Raw genomic sequence first — 4,504 nt, 5'->3', positions numbered from 1 at the left:
TATCACAAGTCACACTTGAATAATCGATTATCACTTCAAATAATCGATTATCACTTTTTGAAATTTCTATAACAGACTTGAATAATCGATTATCACTTACAATAATCGATTATTCGTGGCAGTTGGGAGCTGACCTTTGGCATTCAGTGTGCTTGGCTATATAATTGGTTTTTGAAAGCTTCAGAACTAAACTTGTGTGTAAACTGAGAAAGCTTAGAACACTGAGTAGTCAAAGGAACGTTCTTGAGAGCTTTTGTTTACTTTGTTCCCTTGCCTGGTCTTGTGAAAGGAGAGGCTTACGTATCGTGTGTCGATAGTCAAAGTGGACTCTCTTCAAGTTGGCAAGGTTCTCTGCCTGGTCTTGTGAAAGGAGAAGCTCGTGAATCGTTTGTCGATTGTCGGAGCAGTTCTCTTCAAGTTGGTAGAGTGGTTCTTTTCATTCTATTTCTGTACTTTTCATTGTAATCTGTTAAATCCTTTTTAGTGGAACTGTTAATCACTCTTTGTAGTGATTAACGACTGGACGTAGATTCTGTTGAATCGAACCAGTATAAAAATCCTTGTGTGCTTTTCTTATGCCCTATACTTATTTTACTTTAACGCACATCAACTGCTTGATTAATTTTCTAAAAGAAAATTGTTTTTTATAAAAAAGGCTAAAATCGTTTCAACTGTGACCTAATACGCTTTACTCTCTCTGTATTATTAATCCGCTGCGCTAAACTCTTTAAAAAATTACCCCCTCCGATACCATCAGATTCATACCTCCCTTTGATCCTGAGATTGATAAGACGTTTCATAGGTTAATTAGGCATTCTAGGAATTTGTCTTTAGAGTCTGTTTTTGAGTCTATTTCATTATATACAGTGCATCCCACTATTGAGTACTTTGTGCGTACTGCATCTACTACATCTGTTGCATCTGCACTTGATTCTGATTATGATTCTGTTGTTTTTCACACTGAGAACAATATGGAACAACCTCCACCTCGTGAGAGGACTTTTAGGGAGTTGGCTGCACCTGATTTCAATATTGAAAGCTTGTGCATCCAATATCCTGACGAGGATGTTCCATTTGTTCTCAAGACTAGACTGATCCATTTGTTGCCCAAGTTTCATGGTCTTGCAGGTGAGAGTCCACATAAGCATTTGAAGGAATTCCACATTGTCTGTTCCACTATGAAACCACATGATGTTCCTGAAGAGCACATCTTCTTGAAGGCATTCCCTCATTCATTGCAAAGTGTTGCTAAGGATTGGTTGTATGGTTTGGTGCCTAGATCCGTCACTAGCTGGGATGATCTGAAGAGGCTGTTCTTGGAGAAGTTTTTTCCCAGCATCCCGGACCGCAGCTATCAGAAAAGACATAATTGGGATTAGGCAGCTTGGTGGAGAGAGCTTGTACCAATATTGGGAGCGATTCAAGACACTTTGTGCTAGCTGTCCCCACCATCAGATACCTGAACAACTCCTTATCCAGTATTTCTATGAGGTTTTGAACAACATGGATAGGGGTATGATTGATGCTGCCAGTGGTGAAGCGCTTGGAGACACTACACCTGTTGAGGCTAGGCAATTGATTGAGAAGATGGCTTCCAACTCCCACCAGTTTAGCGCCAGGAATGATGTCATTGTGGTAAGGGTCGTACATGATGTTGTTGCCCAGTCTTTATCAGCTATTGAAAGCAAGTTGGAAGACAAGATTGAATCTCTTGCGAAGTTAGTGACAAAGTTGGCAACCAATCAGAAACCTACAGCTTCATCCGCATTTGTTGCACGACTATGTGCTGTTTGTACTTCTGGTGACCACTACACAGATGATTGTCCTACTTTGCAGCACTCAGCTACCTCCGATGCGCCTCAGGCTTATGCTACTAACGTATATAACAACATGCAGCCACAACGGCAACAGGTACAATCAAGGGTGGAGGAATCACCCTAATCTTAGATGGAACAATGCGCCACAGCATCAGCAGCAGGCGCCACCTTTCCAGAATGCTGGAGCACCTAACAGATATGTGCCTTCACCTATGCAACAACACCAGAGGCAACAGCAACAACAACAGCAAGAGGCACCTGCCCAACCAGCTGCCCAACCTTCCACTTCGTCTGAGCCTTCATTGGAAGAGTTAGTGAGACAGATGACTATGCAAAACCTGTAGTTTCAGAAAGATAACATGCAATTTCAGCATGAGACTAGAGCTTCCATACAGAGTCTCACTAACCAGATGGGTCAGATGGCTACTCAGATAAACCAGGCGCAATCTCAAAATTCTGATAAGTTACCATCCGAGACTGTGCAGAATCCGATGAATATGAGTGCCATAACCCTCAGATCAGGGAAGCAGATTGATGAGTCGATATTTTATTGATTTCACTTAGTTTATTGTGCTAGAATTAATCAGGGAATTATGCTTAATTGTCCGGTATTTTCCCGTTTTTCCTAATTATGCTTAATTTGATCGGAAATTCTTATTTTAGTAAATTTGAATTTTTTGAGCTGATTAATTGCATTTTTAGTCGCAGGGAAATTATTGGTTAATATTTTGGAACTTTAAGAGAAATGCCACATCAATTTTATTTAAGCTAAAATGATTGAGGAGGTGTGGAATTTAATTTTTGGGGTGCAAAAGGCTGAACAATCACGTGCTGCAATCAATGTTACACTTTATTTTTTTTTTCAATTGGACCTTAAAGGGAAATGTTGTTGCTGTCACGGCCTGGTCCTATAATGGAAAAAGAATCAGAGCATTCAGCTACAGTGAGGTGCATAACACGTGAAAGGTTGTAGCAATTGAAAAGAAAAGAAAAATAACAGCCTTCATATGGGATGCAAAGTCCAACATTGATTGAAGATGGGCTGGAGCAGCACGTGGTTGCAACATAATGAAACGGTCCAGCTTGCTTAGGAGTCCTTCACGTCCTGCAGTTTTGGAAATTGCATCCAGCTGAATTCACATGCCACAGCCCAAGCTATATTCTTTGAGTTGTATGTGTGTTTCAATTGAGAAAGGAGTGTCGTCCAGCTAAGTTCCACCAGCTGAAGGAGAAACTCACGACCCATGGAAAGCAGCTGCAGCGTTTAAGCACACGGGAGGTTCTTTCCAGCTTTGAAGAGTGGTGCCATGGCCCATCAAAAACAGCAAGGCCCGTGAAGCTTGGGTTGGAGAGAAGAATGCAGCGGTGCATACAGCAAGCCCCCATTCATCTTCAATTGCAACAGAAACGGTCCAATTTTGGTGGTCCAAAAATGAATTAAAATTTGGGACAGCTAAGGGAGGCCTAGGAGGCTGGGAGGACACGTTACCCTAGGATAGAATCCTAGGACCTGTCAGCCGTCATTTTTGGGGAGGAGGCTACCACACACTATTTCTTTTACACATAGCTTGAAACATTGGAGGGAGCTCGGGATTGGTAATCATGTCTGAGATTTTTTATTATGGATGAATGAAAGCAACTTTTTTTTATTTTGCTTGCATTGAGTTTGAGTGGTGTCGCTACTGCTGGAAGAAAGAGAACGTTCTCTTTAATATTCATTTCATTTGATTTAAATGGGAGGCGTGATTCTTTGCAGGGTTTGCATGGTGCAGCAGGTGGGTTTTATTTTGGTTTTTGAGAAAGGAATATGGATGTTCATTTGGTAAAAGCAAACGGTGATTCAATGGTGTGCACACAAATTTTCATTTTCTTTCTTTAAGCATGAACGAGACTTGTTTCTTACATTATATATAACGAAAAGCTTTCAGGTTGAAGTATTTTTAATTATCATACATTGTTTTACTGATCACGTGAGTTTCAATGTTGTTTCCTTGATGTGTTTCATCTAGAAGATTAGAATGTGCCTTCATTTGTAGCTTATAAGCTTTGGATTTTCCAAACTTGCACGGTGCTCTTAGATTTAATAGGTAATTTATTTTGAGTCAAGAATCCCATTTGCTTTTGCTTTTTTTTTTATTGTTTATCTATTGAATTCAAATGGGTCACGGAACTTGCATTAAATATTTCTTCTCTACGCGTTGCTTTTAAATTAATGGAAGATGCATTTATGATTTAGCAATTTCAATTCAAGTGGGTCAGGCAAGTTTATTTATTTTACTTGTGATGTTAGCTTAGGTTATTCGGGTTGGTCGTTAATAAAATTATTTTATTTTCATGAGATTCTTGCACTTTAATTGTTATACTGCTACTCTGATTCTGCTCAATATTTAATCTGTTGTTTGTCTGCGATTAGATATACGCTTAGTTGCCTAATCGGTGTTTAATCTTCGCTTAGTTGATTAGACTGCATAGTTGATGACTGATTAAATTTGTGCTTTGCATTCGCTTAGTCTGCAATTTTGAAGACCGAATTAGCCTCTGCTTAGTTGGGTGATTTGTGTCGGATTTGGATTAGAGTAGTATGTACTTGTTATTGATCTGTGATTGGAAGCATATTAATTGAGTTAATGATCGACCGTTTTTTTTTAGATTTGTGTTTGCATTTCTGTTTGCATCAGTGTTTTGAT

This window comes from Vigna radiata, unplaced genomic scaffold (genome assembly GCF_000741045.1).
Source record: "Vigna radiata var. radiata cultivar VC1973A unplaced genomic scaffold, Vradiata_ver6 scaffold_279, whole genome shotgun sequence".
NCBI classification, from domain to species: domain Eukaryota; kingdom Viridiplantae; phylum Streptophyta; class Magnoliopsida; order Fabales; family Fabaceae; genus Vigna; species Vigna radiata.
This window is presented reverse-complemented; position numbering follows the sequence as displayed.